Consider the following 14,526-nt stretch of genomic DNA (forward strand, 5'->3'; position numbering starts at 1 on the left):
AGCAAAAAGACTTGCGCCCAACGTGGGGCTCGAACCCACGACCCTGAGATTAAGAGTCTCATGCTCTACCGACTGAGCTAGCCGGGCCCTTGTTGGCCCTCCCTAGCGAGCGCCTGGAATCGGAGCCTTTGGTTCCAGGCTACTGAGGAATAGTTTTTGTTAGGGCGGGTTATTCAGCAGAAATCCATCAAGATATCCATAAGAGGCAGTGGTCTCCTACGCTTTCGGCATAATCTGAATTCCGCAGGGCATTACGAGGTCTCCCCATCCGGAGAGACAAGGGGAAGACCTGGGGAAGAGGGAGGAGAGACTTTCCGTGAAGTTGGGGAGGAAGGAATCCAGGCTGACCTCTGCCCCCTCTGCAGCCAGCGCCGTTTCCTCCAAAATCCAAGGGTGTGCGGGTGAAGCTGGTGCTGACCCCCGCGGCAAGGGGGACCCCAGATGGTCGGCCGGAGCCGGGGGTCTCCCGGCTGGTCCCGGAGAGCTGCTGCTGCCGCTCCCCTCCCCGCCGCCCCCATGCCGCTCTCGGGGCTGCGGGAGCGGACAGGACGGACCCGGACAGCTGCCCTCACTGCCGCCCCAAATAAAACACAACCCTCCCTTGCCCCGCCCCCCCCCGGCACTGGACATGACCGTCCTGTGGGAGGGGGCGCCGGTCTTTCCTTTCATGTCAAAATGAATAAATCATCAATCCCCCGAGGCTGGCGGGCCCGGCTTCGGCCCCTCCAGGCCCCGGCCCCCCTCGGCCTCCTCTTCTTCGTCCCATCCGCCGCTCTGAGCCCCGAGGAGCCGGGGAGGCCTGCGGGAGAGAAGAAGAGGCAGCCCCGCTTCCAAACCTCTCCCCGACCAGGGACTGTGGGGCTGAGGCCCGGGATGGAGGCTGATTTTTGATTTTTTAGAAACGTTCTCTCCATCTCTCCATCACAGTGGGACACTAGTAACTGGGAACAGGGGGATTTTTCCAAAGCGTCTGCAGAGACGCGGCGGCCTCTGTCTCCATTCCCCTCCCCCTGCAGGGCCAATGGAGCCGGGAACGGGGAAGGATGCTCCGTCTCTCCGTCTCTAGTCAAGTTTTCATACATGTTTCCATCTTGTCTGCAGGAAGATCTCGGCTCCATGCCCTTCCTCGGTACTTACTGTCAGTTATCAGAAACCCTGGCTCAAGGTTTCAGTTGGCTATAACGCGAGAGTCTTCGTTGAAAAGCGCCCTAAGGAGGGCCGAAATAGCTCAGTTGGGAGAGCGTTAGACTGAAGATCTAAAGGTCCCTGGTTCGATCCCGGGTTTCGGCAAGAGGTACATTTTACCACTCGGCAAATCAGCAAATCCTGCCTCCGAGGGCTCCAGCCTGAGCCGTGGTGGCCGTAGCGACTCGGTTAGCGCAAGGTTAGACATCAGTGTTAGACATCAGCATTAGCCTCGGTTAGACAGGAAGCAGTGTTGCTGTCACTGCTTTGGGCGCTTTCCCTTTTTCTCTTCTTCCCCAAGCGCTTGTTTCTCTCCTTCCCGTCCTAGCTCCAAGGACATTAACACAAATTAGAATCGCAGACGGGAGTCTATACTGCACTAGAACAGTAGTTGAGGAACGACCCAAATCGGAGCGTCACGCTCCGACTATAGAATGGCAAGTACTCAACGAGGCTGCCGCAGCTTCCTCGGCAACGTTCAATTTCTAATCAGGCCACTGGGCAAAAGGGATAAGCGGGACATCTGAAGTGTCTAGGCCCACTCGTCGTTTCCATGTGGGGCTTGGAAGCAAAGGAAAATTGTTAAGAAGTAACCTTCCCTGAGCGGGAATCGAAGCCGGGCCGCAGCGGTGAAAGCCCCGAATCCTGACCACTAGACCACCAGGGACCTCCGAGGGCCTCCCTCTTTACCTTTTTACCTCCCGTCGTTGCCCGTAGTGTCGCTTCTTTCATTCTTCTTAATGTCATTATATGTAATATGATATGTAATATAATAACAATATGGTATCTGTAAGGCGCGTACTGTGCGTCCCCTGGGATAGATACGAGTTAATCAGGTTGGAGACAGTCCCTGTCCCACATGGAACTCTAGACGGTGAGCTCGTTGTGGGCAGGGATCGTCTCTCTTTATTGCCGTATGGTGCTTTCCAAGCGCTTAGTACAGTGATCTGCACACAGTCAGCGCTCAAAAAATACGATTGATTGGATGGATGGATGGATGGATGGATGGATGGATGGATGGATGGATGGATGAATGAATGAATGAATGAAGTCGCAGTCCAAGGAGGAGATTTTGGGACCAATCGTGCCAGCACCTTTCATCACCCGCGCCCCCAACCTCGCCTCATCCTCCCTCATCCCCGCACTGATCCGTCCCGTCGTAGAAAGAAAAACGTTTCCCTCCCCACACTGCTTAATTCGGACCGGCTTTTGGATGCCCGAAATTCCCGCGCCGACCAGACCCTTCTCATCCATTCGAAACGTTCCTCACTGGGTTGGGGCTGGGGTAGGGAATGAGGCTACCGAAAGAGATGAGCTCTGATTCCGTCGGGATCATGCCCCTGCCTCGGGGCTGGCTGAACCTCGAAGGAGCCAGGATCCCCGTGAATTCTCAATCGCTGAAATCCGGAACCCCGTGACCTGGGATGGGATTGCTTGACTTGCAGGCCCGGTTGAGACAAAGCGCACCTTAATTCAGCAGTACGAGGATACCTATGGACTGTACTGCGCTCGCCCAATTCACTCCGCATCTCACTCTCTGGCTCCAGTCCCCGGTGGGACGTTGATTCATCTCTCCCCCCACTTTCCTGAGGTCAGATGGTGGGGAATTGGACAAGGATAGGGAATTGAGAGCGTCAGGGAGATGAGGGAAAGAGGTTCCAGCTGGAGCCAAGCGCTCCTTGTCGATCGTTGACCGAAAACAGACTAGATGCCAGGAGGTTGGCTGTTCGTCGCCTCGGGTTTCCAGCCTCATCAAGAAGTAGAGAGAGTATTTGAAAGTTTTCAGGAGACTGCCTCTCACCGTTTTCCCTGGTGGTCTAGTGGTTAGGATTCGGCGCTCTCACCGCCGCGGCCCGGGTTCGATTCCCGGTCAGGGAAATATGTCTTTTCACCTGGTTCAGGCCACACCGTACGGAAACTTGCGCGGTTCTGGGACGTCATTGAGTTCAGTCGGTCCCCACTCGCTTTTACTCAGTTTCCATCAGGAGGCGGAGGAAGAGGAAGAGGGAGACCCCCGCAACCCTGTAAGCGGCCCTCCCCCTGCGGTTCACCCTGCTATTGTCTTTTAGCAGATTACTTCGTGGTTTGCAGTACAGTTTAGAAGTCCAGTTTAGAACTCTCAGCCCACACACGCCAGATGTATTCGTGCAGGGCACGAGCACTTACCGTATCGTTCTTGTCACTGTGCCTCGTTCTCGCCTGTCCCACCGTCGACCCCTGGCCCACGTCCTACCTCTGGCCTGGATGCCCTCCCTCCTCACATCCGCCAAACTAGCACACTTCCCCGCTTCAAAGCCCTACAGAAAGCTCACCTCCTCCAGGAGGCCTTACCTAGACCAAGCCCTCCTTTTCCTCTTCTCCTCCTCCCCTCCCCATCTTCCCGACTCCTTCCCTCTGGGCTACCCCCCCCCCCCCGCCTCCCCGCCCCACAGCACTTGTGTATACATTTATTATTCTATTCATTTTATTAATGGATTATTATATATTGGAGAAGCAGCGTGGAAAGAGCCTGGGCTTCGGAGTCATGAGGTCGGTCATGAGTTCGACTCCCGGCTCTGCCACTTGTCAGCTGTGTGACTGTGGGCAAGTCACTTAACTTCTCTGTGCCTCAGTTCCCTCATCTGTAAAATAGGGATTAAAAGTGTGTGAGCCCCACGTGGGACAACCTGATTACCCTGTATCTCCCCCAGCGCTTAGAACAGTGCTCGGCACCTAGTCAGCGCTTAACAAATACCAACATTATTATATATGCATAATTCCATTTATTTTGCATTGATGCTATTGATGCCTGTATATTTGCATTGTTTTGTTCTGTTGTCTGTCTCCCCTCCCCCGCCCTCCCCCCACCTTCTAGACTGCGAGTCCGTTGTTGGGTAGGGATTGTCTCTATTGGTTGCCGAATTGTACTTTCCAAGCGCCGAGTCCAGCGCTCTGCACTCAGTAAAAGCTCAATAAATAGGACTGACTGACTGAATGAATGAATACAGCCCATTATTCCTTTGGGTCTGATTGGCTAGGACTCGGGCTCGGGTTCACACGCCTCAGGCTCCCAGGAAGAAATTCGCCTGCGCCCACACAAATTATTTGAGTCTTTTCAGCCCAGAACACCGTTTGTGTAGAGTGAGAGGAAGGGCAGATGGTAGTACTGGGGGCCGGGGCTGGTGGGGGAGTAGGGGAAGGGAGGGTCCTCCTTATCACACCTTTTCCCTGCAGCTGACAATTTCCCCTTCTCCTGCTATCCTCTGCCTCAAAATACCAACCTTCTTCTTCCCCGTATTTCAATAACCACTGGAGCGCATAAGAGTGAAGAGCTAAAGGTCCTTCGTTTGATCCTGGGATTTCACAAGATGTTCTTTTTGTGATGGCTCAAATCTGGTTTCCAAAGTCGAGGAAACTATTCTTGTTCATCCGTTTTCACTTGCTCCAGCCTATACCACGGCCATAGCCATAGGCATATCAAGGAAAAGAAAGGTCGCGGGCAGATGCCGTGTGCCATAATCTCGGGCACAGTTCCCTTTTGCCTTTCGTGAGCCGGTGAAGAGAGTAGAAAAAGGGAGGCTCCCGAGGTCAGGATGGCCGAGCGGTCTAAGGCGCTGCGTTCAGGTCGCAGTCTCCTTTGGAGGCGTGGGTTCGAATCCCACTCCTGACACTCCTCTTCTTTTTCCTTCCCCTCGGCTCCCTCCCCCCGGCCCCGGCCCTTCTGATAGTTACAACCTGGGCCATTCTCATACAAGGAGATTGCCCAAGGATCCTAACTGGAAATATTTTCGGGCTATGTGCTTGGTCACCATGGGCTGTGACTGCAAACACCAATGGAAGTCAGAGGACCTGGTTCTTAAGCCCCCCATCCGCCTCTTGTCGCCTATCTTACCTTGGGCAAGTCACAGTTCTCGTTTGGGCCATTCCCGGACAAGAAAAAGCCCAAGGATCCTAATAGGAAGAAATAAGAAGTGTTCTTTTGACTCACTGTTGGGATTCCTTGAGCACTCACGATTCTGCTTATCGCCTCAACATCCAAGAAGCACTAGGTTCCCCAACCATTGGGGTCACCCCCCACCCCCGTCCACACATCCCGATTTAGAAGGGGTTTCTCTTCCCACATCGGGAACCATCTTCATTTTTGCATCCTTTCGTGCTAAAACTTTTCCCCAGGTTCCTGACGGAGCGGGGAGAAAACTGAACAGGACGACGACGTGACTGCAAACCCTCGGAAATGGCTGCGACATTTTCCCCTCCACATTAGGGGAGCAACGTTTGGATGCCTGCAGGAGAGGGCAAGCGGAGGAATGATTGAGTTGGAGGGCCCAGAGAAGTTGTGGGGCCGCAGTAAAAGGGCGTCTGCATTGGCCGGGAATCGAACCCGGGCCTCCCGCGTGGCAGGCGAGAATTCTACCACTGAACCACCAATGCCAACGATACCTCCCGCCTCAACTCGACGTATTTGTCGACGCTATCGGGATCCGCCTATCTGAAATCTAAAGACGAGCGGTAGCTGATCATTCAATCAGTCGATCTATCATTTTGGTTGTGCGCTTACTGTGTCCAGAGCGCTTGGAAGAGGATGATCCGCAGTATTAAGTAGGGCCCTACATTGTGCAAGACTATTCTAAAAGCTTGGGAGACTACAAAAGGATTAGTAGAAATTATCCAGATCCTCGAAGAATTTACCAGGTAACATGGGGAGAGTCGTTAAAAAAAAAAAATAGAAAGGTCTTAAAAGAAAATAGAGTATCGAGGTCGTTACAGGTCATGCTGAGATTCGAGCTCACCACAGCTCCTTTACAAGACAATTAGTCTAACCCCCGAGCTAGAGAACCTCATCTCCTTCCATTTTGATCAGTTTATCATATTACCCAAATGCCGGGTCGGCAATCCAGTTCTGAGATGATTAGGGTGGGAAGTGGAGTGGGAGGGAAGGAAACAAAGGAATACAGAATTCGGGGAGGTGGGAGGAGAGAAAGAGAGTACCGAATTCTTTCCTCAGCCCCGGAAAATCAGGGGCAGCAGCATCCATAAAACACGCCGTCATCCTTCCCTCCCTCCCCCCGGAAGCCAAGAATGCCGCTGCCGAGGTGGGCTAATTCATCAATAAATCAATATATAAACATTTGATCATTGATTCCTCTCTCAGGGTCGCACCTGGAGAGTTTCCAGTACTCCACCAGGCTCCACTACGGGAGGGAGAGTCTAGCAGAGGCCTACTACCCATTCCATTCTTAGCTTGGGCAAAGGCTAGCGAGTGGCAGGCGATCTGCTACAAGTCCGAACTCACTCGTGCGGGGCGGCAGCGGCATGGGAGAGAGTCGAGGGCGGCGACTCGAGTTGACTGCGCGGAAGGAGGCAATGGTAAACCGCTTCCGTATTTTCGCCAAGAAAACACTATAGATGCACGACCGGAACGATTGCAGATGGAGGTGCGGCATTCTGGGGGAGATGTGTTCCTGGCGTCACTATGCGTCGGAGACGACTCGATGGCATAAGACAAGATTATCGATTATTGATATGTGCTATGGGATGGAGAGGGCAAACAGCGGGAGTGAAAACTGTGAACCTGTGAGCCCCATGTAGGAGCCCCATGTAGGACAGGGACCGTGTCTAACCTGATTGTAACTCGTATCTCCCCCAGCGTTTACAAGAGTGCTTGGCATATAGTAAGCGCTTAACAAATTGAAGAGGACCCAGAACTGAACCCTGAGGGACCCCCACATTAGGGGGTGGGAGACTGGGGAGGAGCCCTCCAAGGAGACCGAGAATGAATGGCTAGAGAGATAAGAGGAGAACCAGGAGAAGAGAGTCAGTAACGCCAAAGTTGGATGACGTTTCCAGGAGAAGGGCATGGTCCACAGTGTCAAAGGCAGCTGAGAGGTTGAGGAGGATTAGGATGGAGTAGAAGCCGTTGGATTTTGCAAGAAGGAGATCATTGGTGACCTCTGAGAGGGCGCTTTATGTGGAGTGAAGGGGACGGAAGCCAGATCGGAGGGGGTCCGGGAGAGAACTGGAAGAGAGCAGTTTGAGACAGCGGGTGTGGACGACTCGCTCAAGGAGTTTGGAGAGGAATAGTAGGAGGGAGATGGGGCGCCGACTGGAGGGAGCTGGGGGGTCGAGGGAGGTTTTTTTAAGGATGGGGGACATGGACATGTTTGAAGGCAGTGGGAAAAGCCACTGGAAAGTGAACGGTTGGCGATGGCTTTTAGGGAGGGATGGAGGGAAGGGGCGAGAGGTTTTATAAGGTCCGATGCGCATGTGGAAGGGGTGGCATTTGAGAGGAGGCAGGAGATCTCTGGAGCTACTGCTGTGAAGGATGGGAAAGTTGAAGAGGGGGCCAAGAAGGGGAGGGACTGAGAAGGGGAAGGGGCGATTTGGGGGAGCTCACACCTTGGAGAGCCAAGTTGTCATTATTTCCTTAATCCTGCCTGTATCAGTGGTTACTATAATGATGAGAATAAAGAGAAGCAGTGCGGCCTAGTGAAACGTACGCAGGGCTGGGAGTCAGAGGCCCTGTGTTCTAATCCTAGATGGGCCATTTGTCTGCTTTGTGACTTTTTACGAGTCCCTGGACGTCTCTGTGCTTCGGCTTTCTCATCTGCACAGTGGGGATTAAAATCCTCCTCCCTCCTCCCTTCTCCCTAGAATATGAGCCTTGTGTGGGAAAGGGACTGCATCCAATGTGATTATCTTGTATCTACCCCAGTCCTTAGTGTGATGAACTGTATTTAGTAAGGGCACAACAAATACCATTAAAAAAAAAAAAGAGGTTGATGGAAGCTTATGGTAGCAGACATCTCCTGATCTTTTTCATTCCAAAGTAAAGCGTGAGAGCCTAATGTGTGCAGAGTATTCTAATCAGTGCTTGGGAGAAAATAGAATTAGTAAATATGATCCCTGCCTTCAAGGACCTTGCAGTCTACGGTGCAGGAAGAAGTGGTTGTATGCTTGTTTGTGCAGCTACAATTCTCAGCCTCTGACCCTGCATTACTATACGGCGCTTTTGGTCTCTGTGTTTTTGTAACTTGCCGCTCTGTAGAAGACTACAATGGACTTTAGTGGCAACGATGGGAGCGTTCTGCTGGTCGTGGGCAGAACAGTAATATGGGGATTCGTAAGGAAAATATGTCAGTAAAGGGGGTGTCTGCTAAGGAACTGCCCCCTAGACCATTTGTTCCCGTGGAATGGGAGCTTCCTCTAAGCCGATTTCCAGCCAACACGATGTTTGTCAAGAACACAGAACGGCGTTGTAAGAGAATTCTTCCTCCTTCTCTTCCTCGCCCTCCTCCTTCTCCTTCTTATCTTCTGCCTCCTCCTCCATCTCGGTCCCTTCCTCCGCACTCACTTTTTAATGCTTCCCAAAGCGACTTTGCTGTGCTGTGATGGCCGAGAGGTTAAGGCGTTGGACTCGAAATCCAATGGGGGCTTCCCCGCGCAGGTTCGAATCCTGCTCACAGCGCTGCAATTTTGTTGCCACCGAGGCCAACACTAGTTGTGGGCCCTAGGTAGTCTTCTCACCATTCGGAAAACTCGGACCCTCGGTGGCAGCCCAGAGGTTCGGGAGTAAAATGTGGTGAGCCCCCAGGCGAGTCTTTTGGCCCATCCGTGGCACCGGTTGTGGCCGCGCTTTCTTTCTCTGACTGAACTCCAGGGAAATCAGCAGCCGGGCTCCGGAAAGGACAGGATTTGGGTCTCTCCCCATCTAGTTCTCTTCTCTTCTCTCACCGTTCAACTTATGCAGCTGCTGTCAAACAGCTCGCGCTTTCATTTCTCAAATGGTCTGAGCTCCCCAAAGTCACCCCTCCCTCTTCTCCATCCCCCTCGCCCGCTCTCAACCCTCTCCCCTACTTTCTCATTCTTCCCAGCAGTATCCTCAGAGAAGATCTTCTCCCTCCTCACAAGTGTCTCCCCCTCCACCTGTGCTTCGGACCTCATTCCCCCTCACCTTATAAAAACTAACGCCCCTTCCCTCCTCCCCTCCTTAACTTCCATCTTTAACCACTCACTCCCCTACGGCTTCTTCCCCTCTGCCTTCAAACATGCCCACGTCTCCCCCATCTTAAAAACAAAAAACAAAAAAAAACCCCTCTCTTGACCCCACTTCCCCTTGCAGTTATCGTCCTGTCTCCCTCCTGCCCTTCCTGTCCAAACTCCTAGGACGTGTCGTCTACACTCTCTGCCTTGAATTCCTTTACTCCAACTCTCTCCTGGGCCCCCTCCGATCTGTCCCCCGTCCCCACCACTCCACCGAAACTGTCCTCTCAAAGGTCACCGATGATCTCCTTCTTGCTAAATCCAAAGGGTGCTACTTTATCCTAATCCTCCTCGACCTCTCAGCTGCCTTTGACACTGTCGACCAACCCCTTCTCCTCCACACTTTATCTAACCTTGGCTTCATGGACTCCGTCCTCTCCTGGTTCTCCTCTTATCTCTCTGGCCGTTCATTCTCGGTCTCCTTCGCGGGCTCCTCCTCCCGCTCCCATCCACTAACTGTAGGGGTTCCTCAAGGGCCAGTTCTTGGCCCTCTTCTGTTCTCCATCTACACTCACTCCCTTGATGAACTCATTCGCTCCCACGGCTTCAACTATCATCTCTACGCAGATGACACCCAAATCTACATCTCCTCCCCTGTTCTCTCCCCCTCCCTCCAGGCTCGTATCTCCTCCTGCCCTCAGGACATCTCCACCTGGATGTCTGCCCGCCACCTAAAGCTCAACGTGTCCAAGCCTGAGCTCCTTATCTTCCCTCCCAAGCCCTGTTCTCTCCCTGACTTCCCTGTCACTGTGCACTTCAAGACCATCCTTCCCGTCTCACCGGCCCGCAACCTTGGTGTCATCCTTGACTCGTCTCTCTCCTTCACCTCACACACGCAATCCGTCACCAAAACCTGCCGGTCTCACCTTCATAATATCGCCAAGATCTGCCTTTTCCTCTCCATCCAAACCGCTACCTTGCTGGTACAAGCTCTCATAATATACCGACTGGATTATTGTGTCAGCCTCCTCTCTGATCTCCCATCCTCCTGTCTCTCCCTGCTATTATTCTTTCTACTGCCCGGATCGTCTTCCTACAGAAACGCTCTGGGCATGGCGCCCCCTTCCTCAAAAACCTCCAATGGCTTCCTATCAACCTTTGCATGAAACAAAACCTCCTCACTCTTGGCTTCAAAGCTCCCCATCACCTTGCCCTCTCCTACCTCACCTCCCTTCTCTTCTTCTACAGCCCACCCCGTACACTCCGCTCCTCTGCCACTCACCTCCTCACGGTCCCTCGTTCGTGCCTGTCCCGCCATCGACCCCTGGCTCACGATCTACCGCTGACCTGGAATGCCCTCCCTTCTCACATCCGCCAAACCAACTCTCTTCCCCTCTTCAAAGCCCTACTGAGAGCTCACCTCCTCCAGGAGTCCTTCCCAGACTGAGTCCTTCCCTTCCCTCTGCTCCTCCTCCCCTTCCCATTCCCCCTTCTCCCTCCCTCTACCCTTCCCCGTTCCCCTCCCCACAGCACTTTTGCATACTCGTATATATTATTTAATACTCTATTTTGTTAATGATGTGTATATATCTATGATTCTATTTATCTTGATGATACTCACGCCAAACGACTCGTTTAGTTTTGTTCTGTTTTGTTTTGTTCTCTGTCTCCCCCGCTTAGACTGTGAGCCCGTTGTTGGGCAGGGATCGTCTCTATCTACTGCCCAATTGTACATAACAAGCGCTTAGTACAGTGCTCCGCACGGAGTAATCACTCAATATATTCGATTGAATGAATGAAGGAAGGAAGCGACAAGAAAGAGAGGCTGTTAAAACGACGGACATCGTCATCCGAGAAGATTGTTTCAGAGTAATCAGATGAGACACAATCCATGCCTCACACAGGGTTCATTTACAGGGACACGTGCGCAAAGGGACTGTTTTGATATTTCCATGTGGGAAGACGAACCAGCTCGGTGTAATGAGGGTTGGACAGGTAGCCTCCAGTCAAGGAAGCTTTTCTCTCTCCCTGTCCCTTTTTGCTCAGCGTGGGAGAGAATGTAATAAGTTGACCCAATAGTAATAATACTAATAATGATGGAATTTGTTAAATGCTTACTATGTGCCAAGCACTGTTCTAAGCGCTAGGGTAGATGCACGGTAATCAGATTGTCCCACATTAAGACTGTGAGCCCTAATCTCAATCCCCATTTTACAGATGAGGTAACTGAGGCACAGAGAAGTGAAATGATTTTCCGAAAGAGACGCACCTGAAAAGCGGCGGAGCCGACCCCACCACCTCTGACTCCCAAGCCCATGCTCTTTCCACTAAGCCACGCCGCTTCAGGGTCCCAAGACATGGCACATTTCTCACTGAAGGAAATGCTCTCACGATCAGCAGTCGTGGCCGAGTGGTTAAATTGATGCAATGGAAATCCAGAGGGGTTTTCCCACAGGGTTGGAATCCTGTCGATTGCCTTTTCCTTTCCTTCAATTCATGCGCACTTCTAAGCCTACGGTGATCTTCCTTGCGCAGACCTGTGGGGAAAATATACTCGAGGTAAAAATATGCAGGCAATCCATTTTTTTAAAAAGTATTTGAAAACGTAAGAAGTATTTAAAAGCGTTAGAGGTTTCCACGTTCCTCTTGATTTAATGTCTGAATCCGGCAGCTGAGATTTCACCATCGAGATCAGCGTGACCAAGATCCTGCTAAAGAGACGACTCAAAGACGAGCGACCTGAGCGATCGCCAGAGACGTCGACGAGAATCTGAAGAAGCAGCGGCTTTAAAAATTAAAGTGAAATTCAGCAAGTCCCACCGAGATTCAAACTCGGATCGTTGGATACAGGGACGAGAGACCTAACAATTACAATACAGAGGCAGACACCTATATCGCGGAAGTGGAGGCAAAAGGGAGGTCCCCTCTCCCGGGCAGCAATTCCGATTTCCGCGGGTTTAGCAGTCGGATCTCTCCTGGTGCTGGTTTCCACCCCCAAGAAACACAGTTTCCCCATGAAAAGGGAGAGAGGAAGAGGGTGGGAAGGCAAAAGAGAGCCTGACCCAGGCAGAATGGTCTAAATAGAGAAGCAGAAACAAGAGAGAAAGACCAGGAAAGCTAGGGAGGGCCTTGCTGGGTAATCCCAGGTTTGCCTTTCGCTCCCATCCCGAGCAGTTACTCTATGGCCCCGAGAGCGGGAGGTGGCCCCACCCCAAAGCAGTTGACGGTCCCAGAAACGACCGGAGGATGCTAAACGGTCAGGTGAGAGAAATGTGAACGAGGTGCCAGCAGGGGTATGTAGCTCAGTGGTAGAGCGCACGCTTTGCCTCTATGAGGCCCCGGATTCGATCCCTGGCATCTCCACGGATTTTTAACATCTCCCAAACCTTTAGAATTGAAGAGTTCGCTTCCCACGAAGCACTGTGTTTCTAACAAAATATTATTGTAGTAATCCTTGGGGCAACGGGAATTAATGACATAAAAAGGAGGTGCCTTTTACCCCAGGTCCGTCTTTAATCTGAAGTCAATGAACCTTTCCGAGGCTCAGGTTCCTCGTCTGTGAAGTGCTTAGAGGATCCCTAACTCCCACCCTTTAAGATTGTGAGTCCCGTGTAGTACAGGAAGGCTACGTGGTCTGATGATCTCGTCTCCACCTTAACTCTTGGCATTGAACAAGAGCAATATCAATACAATCAGTGATACAAGTTCCTAAACCTTCACTCTGGTCTGTGTTATGTAGCCAGAACAACTAACAAAGTAAGCAGTCGCCCGCACAGGGACTTGAACCCTGGACCCTCAGATTAAAAGTCTGATGCTCTACCGACTGAGCTATCCGGGCTCCGGAAGGGCTTGTGCGATTGAGCATCTTTGCGACTGATGACTCGGAAGAGCAAAGGGAACAATTCAGGGTGACACAGAGGGAGTGGGAGTGAGAGATGAGGAAAAGTGGGGCTCAGTCTGGGAAAATCTCTTGGAGGAGACATGCCTTCAACAAGGCTTTGAAGTGTGTGTGCGGGGTGGGGAGGAGTAATTGTCCGTCGGGTTTGAGGAGGGAGGGCGTTCCAGGCCAGGGAGAGGACGTGGGCTAAGGGGACAAGAGGAAGGAAGCGGACTGTGCTGGTGATCCAGGGCTGTGGTTTAGTAGTACGAGATCGACGAAGGGAGAGGGGAGCGAGTGAATTGAGTTGAGTAGCGAGAATGGTGTTGACAGCGTCAATTTGGTCATCAATGAATACGGTCAGTTTGGGAATGGAGGCTAAGTGGGACACGATGAGTTGAGAAAATTGGATGGGGTCCAAAGATCGGAGGTCTCTGGGGGGGAATAGTACAGACTTACGGGGAAGAGGTGTGTGGGAGAGGAGGCAAGCGAGGAGTTTGTTGTCTGGTAGAGGGATTTCGGAGTTGGTGAGGGTAGAGACTGTGCAGTGGTTAGAGACGATGAGATCGAGTGTGTGTCTCAGGTGGTGAGTGTGCGATGTGGGGTGGAGCAAGAGGTCAGCAAAATTGAGGAGTCAGCGGTCAGCAGAAGGCTCATCAGGAACATCCGCTCGGGGGCGGGGGAAGAGAGATGGCGCTGGGAAGGGATTACAGCGATGGGGCGGGGAGGAGAGGAGGGGGGCGGATCATTCATTCATTCAATCGTCTTTATTGAGCGCTTACTATGTGCAGAGCACTGTACTAAGCGCTTGGAATGAACAATTTGGCAACAGATAGAGACAATCCCTGCCCAATGACGGGCTCACAGTCTAATCGGGGGAGACAGACGGCAGAGCAAAACAGAACGAAACAAAAACAAGACAACATTATCACGATAAATCGAATCAAGGGGTTGTCCACCTCATTAGCAAAATCAATAGGGTAATGAATATATATACAGACAGAGTCCCTGTCCTGCACAGGACTCACAGCCTTAATCCCCGTTTTACAGATGATGTAAGTGAGGTACTGAGAAGTGAAGTGACTTTCCCAAGGCCACACAGCAGACGAGTGGCAGAGCCGATACTAGAACCAATTGGGAACAACTGGCACAGGAGGAAGGGTGTGATGGAGAAAGACCCTCCCGTCTCCCGTGTCCTTTGGTGTCTCAGGGGAACGGAGGCTGGGGAGAGGGACCAATTCCCGAACCAGTGAGACTCGCGCTGAGCAATAGAAACTATCGTCCAAACTCGCCAGGAACGGGGGTGGAAGGAGTGACAGAATTGCTGGCTATTTCCGAAAAGGAACAAGGACGCGAACAACTTTGACACTGTCGACCATCCCCTCCTCCTCCACACCTTATCTCACCTTGGCTTCACGGACTCCGTCCTCTCCTGGTTCTCCTCTTATCTCTCTGGCCGCTCATTCTCGGTCTCCTTCGCAGGCGCCTCCTCCCCGTCCCATCCT

The 14,526-nt window shown here is 52.2% G+C and overlaps 7 non-coding genes across 7 annotated transcripts; 4 read left to right on the forward strand and 3 right to left on the reverse strand.

Moving 5' to 3' along the window:
• Window positions 1-14: 14 nt before the first annotated feature.
• TRNAK-CUU lies at window positions 15-87 on the reverse strand. The gene has a single exon. It is a non-coding gene; the product is annotated as a tRNA-Lys (tRNA).
• Window positions 88-1,217: 1,130 nt separating this feature from the next.
• TRNAF-GAA lies at window positions 1,218-1,290 on the forward strand. Its single transcript has one exon. It is a non-coding gene; the product is annotated as a tRNA-Phe (tRNA).
• A 1,701-nt stretch (window positions 1,291-2,991) lies between these two features.
• On the forward strand, window positions 2,992-3,063 carry TRNAE-CUC. Its single transcript has one exon. It is a non-coding gene; the product is annotated as a tRNA-Glu (tRNA).
• A 1,688-nt stretch (window positions 3,064-4,751) lies between these two features.
• TRNAL-CAG lies at window positions 4,752-4,834 on the forward strand. The gene has a single exon. It is a non-coding gene; the product is annotated as a tRNA-Leu (tRNA).
• A 690-nt stretch (window positions 4,835-5,524) lies between these two features.
• On the reverse strand, window positions 5,525-5,595 carry TRNAG-GCC. The gene has a single exon. It is a non-coding gene; the product is annotated as a tRNA-Gly (tRNA).
• Window positions 5,596-8,546: 2,951 nt separating this feature from the next.
• On the forward strand, window positions 8,547-8,629 carry TRNAS-CGA. Its single transcript has one exon. It is a non-coding gene; the product is annotated as a tRNA-Ser (tRNA).
• A 4,280-nt stretch (window positions 8,630-12,909) lies between these two features.
• On the reverse strand, window positions 12,910-12,982 carry TRNAK-UUU. The gene has a single exon. It is a non-coding gene; the product is annotated as a tRNA-Lys (tRNA).
• Window positions 12,983-14,526: the final 1,544 nt, after the last annotated feature.

This window comes from Ornithorhynchus anatinus, chromosome 5, assembly GCF_004115215.2.
Source record: "Ornithorhynchus anatinus isolate Pmale09 chromosome 5, mOrnAna1.pri.v4, whole genome shotgun sequence".
Classification (NCBI taxonomy): domain Eukaryota; kingdom Metazoa; phylum Chordata; class Mammalia; order Monotremata; family Ornithorhynchidae; genus Ornithorhynchus; species Ornithorhynchus anatinus.